The sequence below is a fragment of the Harpia harpyja genome, chromosome 6, assembly GCF_026419915.1.
Source record: "Harpia harpyja isolate bHarHar1 chromosome 6, bHarHar1 primary haplotype, whole genome shotgun sequence".
NCBI lineage: Eukaryota > Metazoa > Chordata > Aves > Accipitriformes > Accipitridae > Harpia > Harpia harpyja.
Genome location: NC_068945.1, coordinates 33698072 through 33710547, shown reverse-complemented (window position 1 = coordinate 33710547; position 12476 = coordinate 33698072). Strand labels below are relative to the sequence as shown.

Below are 12476 nucleotides of genomic sequence, written 5' to 3'. Positions count from 1 at the left end.
AAAACTGTTCTGGTTAACGACATCAGTGTCCAAGCTTCCCTTTGCTTTCCTACAGACGTGCCTTCATGGCTTTCAGACCACAGGGATGAGCTACACATTGTCCAAAATATAAAACATTGGAAGAGCTTCAAGTGCAATTATTCACCTGTTCCCCTCAAACCACTAGTTACCTCAACTGCTCAGTTTTCTCAATATAAAAATGAACCGTGCACCTCTGGGTATTTGAGTTCAAAAAAAAAAAAGCAGTAACTCACATGAACAAGGTTCAAAAGGGCATAGACACTGGAAACTGAGGGGTACTCAAGAAAAAAAAAATGAGGGGGGGAAATTATTTTAGTGACATGGAACAGAATAGAGAGCAGACTGGCTTCCTTTCTGTTTCTCTTGCTTTCCACAGGAACTGCAGCAAAGTAAGCCAGAACTCCAGAGACATGGCACCTAAACTCCCATTATCTGGCCAGTTTTAGGAGAAAAAAGAGAAAAACAGAAAAGGAATTAAAAGAGGTGAACTCATCAAATTTCCAAAGAAACAAGGCTAAACTACACTGAAGCACGGAAAGGTGAGGATGGGGGGGGGAGAGGGTCTCAGGGGTGAAGAAGTAAAAGGAGATAATGCAATTCGAAAAGTGTTGTCATGAATCGAAGGAAACTGTATGACTACAGGTCAATCTTCTGCTTTGTGCCAGCACTGCTTTCAAGTCCTGCACTGCTGAATGCAGGGAACTTTCCAAAATATAATCAGTAACTTGTGCAGACCCCTCCAAGCAACACCCCCCAGCATCAGCAGCCATCCAACCCAAACGCATTTTGGACCTTCAGTTTCTCCAGGCGCAGTCAAGCACAGAGCATGTGGCAACTCCTTGCCGTGAGCTGAAAGTCTTCAGCCTTGCAAGTTCTATTCTGCCTCTGAGTGTGTCCAACTGCTAGTTTCAAACTTTTTAGTAGATATTTGTTAAGTTGTAGCTCTGTTGTCATATTTTTTTCTTCCTGTTCTAATTCAGTATATTTGCATAGGTTCCTAAGGCAATAAAAGTATTTCCATTGTTACTTCAGTTTAAATTTGATTTTAAAGAATAACAATCTAATAAAACTTCCATAAAATCTGTAAAAAGTGCCATAAAAAATCCCCAAGAAGGAAAATACAATCCCATATTAAATAATTTTCATTTAAAAATCATTTAAAGGTACATGAAATGTACCTTGATTTTTTTCATTAAATAGTCATAAGTAAGAGAAATTATACGAAACATTCTAAAAATAAACAAAGTTTTAAGTGGGAAGATGAGCTCCTATCCCAAACTGTGCAACATGTCAAGATCATCTTTGGTTCTTTTTCAAGTCCTGTAAAGGGTAAAGAGAATAGTATGAATACAGCCATTAAGTGTCAGCTATGCCCATTCCCATTCTATCATTGTGCCCTTTCTGAAATATTTCAGTGACAACTCAACAATTTCATAGAATCATGGAATCGCGGGATCACAGAATCATTTAGATTGGAAAAGACCTTTAAGATCATTGAGTCCAACCGCAGAATGGACATTGACAAATCCCAATGCACTTGATAAGGAGTGAATTATTGTATAACTTTTAAAAAGTTGTAAGACTCAAAACTATGTAGACATAATTAATCCTTTTAAAAAAGAAAGGTAATGTGAGGATACTTGTTTACTTGCCGATCAGCATAGTTGAATGGCTAAAAGCACTAATGAGACACTTGCTTTCCTGGAAAAGCGTTTAAAAGTTCAAATGCAAAGCAAGATTAAAATTCTATCTTTAAATATATTTCCATCATACAGATATGGATAGGTGATTTAGGGAGAAAATCCTTTGGTCTTTAAATCATCGCATTGTGTATAACAGTAGGGGAAGAAACACTTTAAATTTCCCTTCATGAAAAAAAATTTACTTAAAGGATTCCTGAAGAATTTAGTGGGTTAATTCTGCCCCAAAGCACACACACAAATACTTGACACAGGTTTATATCTATCAAATCATAAATATTTTCTTCAGTTGATTTCAAAATCTGATTTTAAAAGTAGTAATGATTTTCACTGTTAATTTTGTTGCAAGCCTGCAGAGTCCATTTTATTTGTGATCTAGTCTTGACTGTGTTAATATTGGGAATAAGAGCGACAGTCAATAAAAGGAAAGAAAACCAAGATTCAGCTTTGTAGCACATTCCACTCATATTTGGGTGACAACAAGGAATGGCATCTAGTGATTATGTAAAAGACAACTACATCTATGTATGTGTGTTACAAATTTATGATACAGTCAATGAAGCACTTATGAACTAATCCCTGAAATTTTCAATAATCTAAACTATAAATGAAAGAAATTTTACTTACTTTTTAAAAGTCATCTTATTTCCTCAAAATAGGAATACAAAAATATCTCTGATAAGATATGCCTAAAGATTGTAATTTTGTATCAATATCTCACTGGCCACTTGCAAATCTTGGAAAGTCTCCCAGTATTATTTCTCAAACTGCAGTGAGGCTTTCTCTGCGCTGCCAGATATTTTGCAGCACACATCAGACAGCCATAATTCCAGAACTATTGTTCAGCAAAGCCTATCTTTGTCAAGAGACAGCACCATTTCTCTTACAGTCTCCCAAATGCACGGTTGCTCAGGATGCAGGTAACAGTTAAACAACTCTCTTCCTCAATCCAACTGCGTAACACGAGAGCCTCTCAGGATAGTGAAAGGTCAGCTGAGTCTCCCAGGACAGCAGCGATAACCACACCACTTTCATGTCCGCCAAGCAAAGAACTGAATTCCTTAAAAAAAAAAAAAGGAAGGAAAAAAAATCAGACCACTCAGTCTTCTAATGTGATCAGCTGGACCTTGCAGCTCACTGGAAAATTATTTCTTTCTGTTAACAAACTCAGATGTCTGGGGCAGAAGCAAAGAGAAATATGGATTTTATCAGCAGATAATGTAATTCTGCAGTCCCACATTCCCAAATCTACAAATGCCTGAGCCAGTGCCTGGGTTCTCTATCAGTATATGTATATCCATGCCAGGAGTCTAAACAGTCTATCTACCTATACATTAACTGCTACCCACAGAGTAATATGAATGGTAGCAATTTTGGACAGTGTTACCACATACTACTAAATAGCATAAGAGCTCTCATAGTGGTATATGGCTTCATGCTGAGCTTCATAAATCTCAAAGAAGTAGTCTTTGTTACTCTCAAATTTGGAAGCCACTGCTAACCATTCCAGATCTACACGATTATTGTCACCCACCAGTCCACGCTTGCCTCCAGCCATTGTATTTTGTCTTGAATAAAACTGATCTAAGACACAGTCTTTCAGATACAATTGTTCTGTGTGCTCCTCTTCCACATGCTGTCCTTGCTCTCCATCACTCTATTGCTGCTTCAGCCACTACAAGCAGCTGCCAAAACTACTGGAAAAGCTGTTCAATACTGGTAGTAAACATGTACTTAAGCCATCTGCAGACAAACAGCAAATATATCACACAGATAGCTCCACAGTTGCAATAAACATTTGTCCATGCTGACCAGATACAAGTTGAAAGTAATGTTTGCTAGCGAAAATACGTACTTGGAATAGCAAGAAGTCAATGAAAATTGTGTCATTTGGCCCCAAATTGCAGAATTCCTATTGATTCTTTCGGATTTCCAGTTTTGCTAAACTTCTACTATAGCAGGGCATCCAGTAGCAGGGTAAAGAGACTGAGATAACTTGATCTGTTATCTTGCTTTCACTATACAACTTTATGTAATTATGGAAATTGTATAACCAATTATGAATAATCTATAGAATGAAAATTGTTCACCTAAAAGCCCTGTACAACATACAATGAATTCATTTAGGGAAATAAATTATTCTAAGTCATAAGTTATTTGCCAAATAAATTATTCACTGTGAATTGTTCACCCCCTAGTAATCAAGGGCTAATCTGCTGTTCCTCCAAAGACCAAGGCAGCGTAAGAATGCAAATTAATCTGGAAATTGTAATAACCATTGATTCATCTCTTTGGCCTATATAACAATGCAACTTGATACTGTTTCCTATTTCTTTATAAAGGCTATATTAATTCATTTGATGAAGATCAAATCTAAAAAGTGGAAATACTCAAAATAAAATAAAAAGCAGAAGGAAGAAGAAGTTCTTCTCTTGCAACATATTCTGCCTAAGCAGAATTCATTCTGAACAGTTTATGCGCTTACACTTCTGTTGTGGTATTCTAATCCTCTTTGCTCTCTCAGTTATTCACTCAGATCACTTACACAGCTTAAATTCTCTAGGTATTATATTGAACAGGTATTCTTTCTCAAGATTTTTAGTGAAGGAATTTGATATCTGTTTGTTTTAATTTCACTTTCACTTGGAGAGATAATTTTGGAGGCTGCTGCAAGACAAGCAAAACCCAGCGTCTGAAAGTAGTTATTCTGTGCCTCTCCAAGGAGAAAGACCCCTGAAGCAATACAGCACTTGTTAAAATGATGCTGAATGCTTCTCATGAAATACAGTAGCGTAAATGATTTAAGTATGCATGGTTAGGTAGTAACCTTGCACTGAAGCAGGGGTTTGGATTAGTAGACTTCTTTTGGTTCTTATTTTCTATTATTCTGTACTTAACTGATTAGGTCTAGAGAGTTCTACCCTAGCTGTAATACCTTTATTTCTCATTTCTCATCTCTCTTCCCTGCTACAGTGTCCGCACCTTCTTTATGTTCTTTACTTTCTCTGTACTGCAATACATCTGCCTCCTGGCATATCCTCTAGCTTACCCCACTGGGAGATTCCTAACTTTCTATATTTCTATTTGTCCCTTCCTATCATCTCCCAAACGACATGGATTTATCCTAAGTTCCTACTTTGTTTTCCCCTCTACTGGCAGAGTACTTGTAATTCCCTTGGAGGGCCAGCCTCTGCTTGGACCTCTTCCCATGGCGTGCCAGGACATCACCTGGCAAATCCTCTGACGGCAGTGGGCACAGATGTGCTGTTTGTGGAGTGCTTCATAGGTTCCTGACCCATGTGCCTTCACTGGCAGAAGGAAGACCCTGGCACACATGTACCCCAAGAGCTCCAGGTCACTGTCCCCCTTCCAGCTCGTCCAGATCCTCTTGCTGATACTCTGAATGCATCGGTCTCCTCACCTCTTCCATTTACATTCTCGCTGAGGCCCCACAAACTCATTGCACCACCTCATCCTCCTCCTGGCTCTGGCATGCTGGCCGTCAACACCACCAGCAGGAAGAAAATAATGGCAAGGATCCTTCCTCGGCTCACCTCTCTGAGCAAATCACCACCAGATGTCTTCTGAGAGCCATGGGCTCTCTCAGACCTGCCCTGCTCCGTGCCTTTTTCCTGAGCCCACTCAATCCATTTTGGAGCCCTTGACCATCAAAACCTTTTTTTCCCTTGGTCGTTTCCCATCATCAGTTGCCTATTCTCCTTGTCTTTGCTCAAGAGGTATCTAGGCATGTTAAAACAGGAAGGGTCAAGCAGTTTGCGAAGGCCATCTCCTCTCTTGACCACATATGCCTCAAGCTCCACTCATATTTATGTACTCAGTGGATTCCTTAGGATAGCTGCATGCTATCTCTTTCCATGTACTCTAACAGATCCCAGTGGGAAACTAATTCCCTACCACACAAGAATATTCATGATTTCAACAGCTTTCCTTTCCCATAGACAGGAAAATAAAGGCCAAAATCTCAAATCTTTTGCAACTTGAAAATGCCAACAGAAGACTTACTTTGGCAAGTCAAAAATATTTCATTTTTAAAATTCTCATTCCATTGCTGATATGACTATAAAACAAATACATGTTAAAACAATGGTTTCAATTAAGAAAGACTAAAATCTTCATTTGGAAAATGGCAATGTGGGTTGTTTCCACAATTCTGAAACTTTTTCAAAACAATTTTAAACCAGGAAACTAATCAAAAAGCCATCTCCCTGTCCTGGTTTCGGCTGGGATAGAATTAATTTTCTTTCTAGTAGCTGGTACAGTGTTATGTTTTGGATGTAGTATGAGAAAAATGCTGATAACACACCGATGTTTTCAGTTGTTGCCAAGTAGGTTTATACCAAGTCAAGGATTTTTCAGCTTCTGATGCCCAGCCAGCGAGAAGGCTGGAGGGGCACAAGAAGTTGGGAGGGGACACAGCCAGGGCAGCTGACCCAAACTGGACAACGGGGTATTCCATACCATGGGACGTCATGCCCAGTATATAAACTGCGGGGAGTGGGGCTGGCAGGGGTGGATCACTGCTCGGGAACTAACTGGGCATCTGTCAGCTGGTGGTGAGAAATTGCATTGTGCATCACTTGTTTTGTATATTCCAATTCTTTTATTATTATTATTGTCATTTTATTATTATTATTATCATCATCATCATTATTTTCTTCCTTTCTGTTCTATTAAACTGTTCTTATCTCAACCCACGAGTTTTACTGTTTTTTCCCCGATTCTCTCCCCCATCCCACTGGGTGGGGGGAAGTGAGTGAGCGGCTGCATGGTGCTTAGTTGCTGGCTGGGGTTAAACCACGACACTCCCACAAGCAGCCTAAGTTCAGTCCCATCAATGTTTTCCAGCTAAAAATGGTTTCATCAAAAATTACTCTGATCTACTCTATCTTGTACATTATTGATGATGTTTTGATATGTAAGTCTTCTTATGTGATTTTTTTCAGTTTGCTTGTTCTAAAAACTTTATCTTAATTCAAATGAAGTATTTATTTTTCTGATTAAAACGCAAATACTTTTTTTCATCACATGCACAATCCATAGGCCAGAGTACAGTTATAACTGAGTTTCAGATGCAATATCATTGTCTTTCAGATAATGAATTCTTATTTGATGTGTATAGCAGTTAAGCAACCCTTGGTATTTCTTGCTATGTATTAGAACACAATGTGAATCTTATATTAGGCTACTAATTGCATAATTTCTCCAAGATAAGGTGATGTTCAGAGTTCAACATTTTCAAACCTTACCTCTAATACTAAAGGCAGTGAGCTCTATACTTAACAAAATACTAAGAAAGAGTAAAAGATTCATTCTTTATTACACTTCACATCCCATGTTTGGTGAAAGCTTAACAGGTAACCCTAGTGCTTTGGAGAACTAAGCCATAAATTAAAGCTTAGGACTGTAACATATATTCTTCTGGAAATCAGATCCTACAAAGGGATCAATTCCAAATACAGACAATTCAGGAAGTTAGTGCCACCCAATATCAGCTCTTTAGATGATTGTAAAATTTTGCTAATAGAGTCTGGTCAGAATATATGAAGTGTGTGTGTGTGTGAACATGTGTTTACAAAAGCACAATAAATAACAGCAGAAAATCCTTCTGACTAAGCAAGTGGCAATTCCAACAAACCCTTTCATTGCTGATATTTAATTTTGATAAAAATAGAATTTTTGCTGAGTTAAGGGTACCTTATTGATGTTTTATATAATGAATCATAGGTTTTCTCAAAATAAAGGAACAGACTAGTTGTTTGTCTTTTATTGACAGGAGAGATTAAAAATTCACCTACATAGATATTTACAAAATGATGCAAACTTTCATATAAATAAAATTAATTTAAATTAAAGAAAATATGTTATGTGTGCAGTGCCACTTGCATTTAACATGATGTGTATTGACAAAACCTTTTTCAAATTAAGTTGATTTCAAAAACAGTATGAAAGCACTCTGAAGGAAACACTACTACAGTTCATAGCTAAATATTGCTGGTTGTTTATGAGTTAATCTGGTCAACTGATCACTGAAAAACTGCATCAGTGTCTACACTAGGTTCAATGAACACTGAGATGCAAGCTTACAATTATAACTTTGTTTTTTCCTTCTATTCTCTATGTAGATTGTTAAAATTGGAGAAAGTCATCTACAGGCCAGACATTTGGAACATGAGCAAATAAACTCTGTATCCTCTAGTGCAAGCCCATGTGATGGCATAAACTGTTTCCTAGGATTGTTGAAAAACATTACTAAATTAAAAGCCCCTAAAATAAATCTAACCTATTACTTTGTTTTCTGAATTTCAGGACAGGAACCCAGAAGTGATGAGAATTTCTTTTATCAAAACCAAAAGGCTTCTGAGCAGAGGGATGTTATGTAATAAAATATAAAGCCACGTCCTTTCCTAGCCTCTCGTTTTTTCATCCTGGCCTTTAGCGATAGCAGCTGAGGTTTCACAAGGATACAAGTGCCCAAGCCTTGCGCTTACATTTCCCTGCAAAAAGAGCTGCGGGTCTTCACATAGTCCATAACACCTGTGACACAGTTGCAAGGATCTCTCCAAGTGCCTTGCTGATTTCTTTGAGCAGCAAAAACCAGTGCCCACTGCGCTATATTGTTTTGCTGCTTTTATGACAGTGGTTAAGTGAGGCCTTGCAGCAGGAGGACCATTCATTCTGCACTATTAGAGACAGCCCTTATTTGGTGCCTAATGTTCCATGACCCATAAGAATAAACGAACTGCTAAGAAGTATTTGATCAGGTAAAAGGTATATTTTTGAGCCATGGGCATGCAAAAGAACATATTGGAGAACAAAAATGTTTCATATAATGAACAGAATACAGCACGGTCAGGTAATAAAATAACAGAACAAAAGCATAGTCTGACTTGGAGGCAAATTCTTGCACGGAAAAACCATCACCCTCTTTGTGGCTTTGCCACAGAGATAGTCAGTCCCAGGCATAAGAACAGCCGGCCTCTCCTGGAAACGCTGCTTGTCATGTTTTATATTAGTCCATTAGTGCCTGGTTTCCCCTGGATTGTCAATAGTCGTCTGAGAAATAGACTTTCACAGAACCAGCCGCAGGGTTAATCCCTTGTGAATGCATCGGTCTGGCAGACTAGCAGAACAGTCCGAGCCACAGGCAATGGCAATGCTGTGTCAAAGCCATATACGGTGGCCTAGGACAAAAAATGGGATGTACAGGCACAGTTTCGCTCTGCAACCTCCTTCATCCACTTCTTTTCCCACCAGCAAAGGAAATGTTATTTTAGTTAGGCAAGGCTGGAAGGGACATCAGGAGGCAGGAGGTCTCTAGTGCGGCCCCCTGCTCAACGCAGTGTCACCTCGGAGCTCAGCACTTTATCCAGTCAGGTCTTGAAAACCCCCAAGGACAGAGAACACAACCGTCGTGGGCAGCCTCATGGTGAAAAAAAGGGTTTCCTTATGTCCAGTCTGTACCTCTCCTCTTTCAGCCTATGCTCATTCTCTCTCAGTCTCCCAAAGAGCCCGGCTCCATCTTCTCATTAACCTCCCAGTAGGTACCAGTAAGCTGTTGTTAGGTCCCCCCCAAAGCCACCTTTGCACCAGATGGTGAACAAGCCCTGGTCCCTCAGGCTCTCCTCACAGGGCAAATGCTCAAGCCTTGACCATCGTGGGGCCCTCTGCTGAAGGTGCTCCAGTTTGCGTCTTGCTTTGGGGGGCCCAAAGCCGGACACAGTGAGACAAGTGCTGAATAAGGGAGTATGATCCCTTCCCTCCATCTATGGCTCGTGCCCCCGTCTGTGCAGCCCGGGAGGCTGCTGGCCGTCCTCGCTGCCAGGGCACAGGGCTGCCCACCAAGGCCCCCGAGATCTGCTCCCCAGCCTGTCCCCCCCAGCCCGGGCTGCTGCAGGGGTGCTTCCTTCCCAGGGGCATTTCTCCTCACTGAATTAATACGGATCTAAACACCTTGCTACAACGGGTAGCTGAGACCGCCACCAAAAGAAGGAAGCGAACCTCTTGGAATAGCTGCCTGCCCAACAAAAGTCACTCCTTTTCGGCAGGGCCAGAGCAGCGGGAGCAGCCGCTGTGCCTGTCGGACTGGGGCCGGTCCTGCTGCAGCCCCAGCACCCACGGAACCAGCTCCAGCTGGCCCAGGCAAACCAAAGATGGGTACAGGCAGCGACTCGAAGGCTCGCTTAAGGCTATCAAATGAAGTGGCGATGGCAGTCTCAATAAAGAGAGTCCAATGAGTAGCTCAGGGAGAAAGCAATCATCTTGTTAGCCCTTAATCTGACAAGAGCAGCACAGAGCCCATCCCGGGAGCTGAACATGATTAACAGTTATTCTAAGTTACCTCTGTGCAATCAGGAAATGCTCTGACAACAACTCCAGGAGGAGATTAAGGTCTTTTCTCTGCCTGCAAAATAGGTAAGTCCTCCTTCAGTAAGCTCAGGAAGGGAAACACCTATTTTGCAAGCAGGCGAGGGCCGGCCCCGCGCACGCTCTATGCCAGCCCTACAGCCAGAAGCTGTAGGCAGAGTTTTCCTAGCGACAAATCTTCTTAACCAGCCCTATGGAGAAATGGGACGCGTTGGTCCAGACCTAGCGTCACACCCTCCACGCGCACACACGGAGGAGCTTGCGTGTGCTCAGCAAGCAGCAGGTCAGCAGTGGATCCCTCCTGCTTTAACCGAGCCGTAGGACCACCGCCTTGCCCCTTCCCTTACTCCGCTGCTCCCTCCCAGCAGGTCCCAGGGCAGCCCGGACAGTGGGCAGCAGCAGCAGCCTGGACACAGCCCCCTAAGGAGGCAATTGCACGTGGGTGGCAGCAGCACAAGCCCAAGTTGCTGCCCCTCACCTTTGCACACCAGTGCCCTGGGGAATTCACCCAACCCAGCTGCCTCTGAAATACAATTTACAGGAGCCCCAACCGCCCAGCTGAGTTTATTTTGTTGCTGCAGCAACCACTTCCCCTAGCCCTACTTAGCCCTGCCACCTCCTGCATTGCCTCTAAAAAGAGGTTTGTCGGTGGGGGGAGTGGGAGGGGGAAAGCTCCTACAGACGAGGAAATCTGCGGGGGAAAATCCATTTAGATCTATTCAAGCTGTACAGCCAAAAAGATCCTCAAGGCGTTTTTAAATAAACAACCACTTGAGCATTCAACACGGAACCTGGAAGAAACCAGAAAGGGAAAGAGAACCAAGGGCAACACAAGCCACAGTGTATTTCCCTTTGAGCTTTGTCCTCTCCAGAAGACAATGCCACATACTTTAATCACTGCACTACTCCAGAAGAATTAGTTTCTTTTTTTCTAGTCTATTGCTGTGTCAGTTGATGAAGTTAGTAACAGATTTCAGTAGCAAAATTTTGCAAATGTAGTAAGTTTTACTCACTAAAGGTTGAAACTACACTGTAAAATTCCCTACAACTGCAGTAATCATTTCATGTCTTATTTAATGATACCAACAAACCAGCCTATGTTAAGAGCTGGCTTTCATAAAAATGAGGCAATTTGTTGACTTGGCAAATAAGAAAGATGAAGAAATAATACCCAAAAGAGGTAATAAACAATTAATTTCAAAAAACCAATCATCAGTCTAGTAGCTTACACAATAAAAAGAGATGGTGATGTAAATATAGTGTAGCTGCATCTACAAGATGTGATTTAATTGGTAAAATGAATCAACTAGAGAAACGACTGTAAAAAATCCAGCATTTTTCAAGTTTAGGGAGAAGGTCTCCTTTCTGGTTTGTAATGTGAAACATTATTGCTATTCTGTTCCCATTCTACTGAAAAAAACATCACTAATGTCCACTGGAAATCCGTCAAGTCCCAAATAGGTAACCAATTCACCTTGCAAAGCACTAATGAGTTTTTTGCCCTGGATCAGTTCTCAGTAAATGCTCACTATTCTTGTTCTTAGTGTGAGAATCCCTTTCTACATATCACAGGCCCATATAAAATTTAAAGTTAGACCTCTCAAAACTCTGCATTTTCCTATCCTTTCCTCTATTTTGCCTTCTTGCCCAACAAAATTGATGTGCCCTGAACTGAAATATTATATTGAATGCAAATATTAAGTGGAGTGCAAATATTAAGTGGAATGCAAATATACATGAGAAAGAACCAGAGGAAACAGCAGAATAGGGTTAAAAGAAGAATGGCCTGTACTGACAACCAAGGACACAGATAACAGCAATGAAACACCCAGGGACGTGATGTTTCCATCAGACGGGGGCCTGTGCTCTGATCAGACCGCAGCACAGATGACTCAACATTCAAGACCCGACACCTTGAGAAAAGGAGGAGGACAGCAAGGTTACAGCACATCGGATGAGCTGGTCCTCTTCTTGCAAGCCCAACAGGAAGATAGATTACAAATCTGAGATACCTAAAATCAGGAAACATAAACAACGTTCAGCAACCTTGCCTAAAATTTATGGCGGCTGAAGTAAGCAAAATTCTGAGGCAAAAGGATCGTGCCAGAGTAACTGCTGAATCCTGAAGGATATAAAAAGTCTGGTCAAAACCCTGTTTGTCATCACCAATCAAGAAAACCCAAATGCTGTGACGAGGATTCAGCAGCCACCATCCCATGTCCTTTGTGTCACACCAAGTCATCTTGGCTAAACCACTCTGACAGACCTATCTTAGTACTGTAGAGCATGTGGGGGTGAGAGTAGGAATGAGTGAAATCTATGACAGAATGAATGTGAATTAAAACAGTGTTGTTTAAAATAAACTCACCT

At 41.1% G+C, this 12476-nt stretch overlaps 1 protein-coding gene across 2 annotated transcripts in view; it reads right to left on the bottom strand.

Moving 5' to 3' along the window:
- Positions 1-12476, bottom strand: part of TAFA2 (TAFA chemokine like family member 2) — a 201641-nt gene that overhangs the window by 88792 nt on the left and 100373 nt on the right. The window lies entirely within an intron of this gene.